A 204-nucleotide genomic window follows, 5' to 3' on the forward strand; every position below is an offset into this window, starting at 1 on the left:
GGACAAACCTTAAAGAATAAGAGTAGCAGTTTTTTGTCTGAAACCAATATTTGATATAAGTGATGAACTTGCCACATTCAGAATGAAACAGAAGCCCCGATGAGAAAATACACATGCACTGTATTAGGCCTGCACGATATTTGAAAAATCTGACATTGTGATATTTTTCCCCCTGCGATTATATATTGCGATATGAAAAAATAA

Source organism: Etheostoma spectabile, unplaced genomic scaffold (genome assembly GCF_008692095.1).
Source record: "Etheostoma spectabile isolate EspeVRDwgs_2016 unplaced genomic scaffold, UIUC_Espe_1.0 scaffold363, whole genome shotgun sequence".
In the NCBI taxonomy this organism is placed as follows: Eukaryota; Metazoa; Chordata; class Actinopteri; order Perciformes; family Percidae; genus Etheostoma; species Etheostoma spectabile.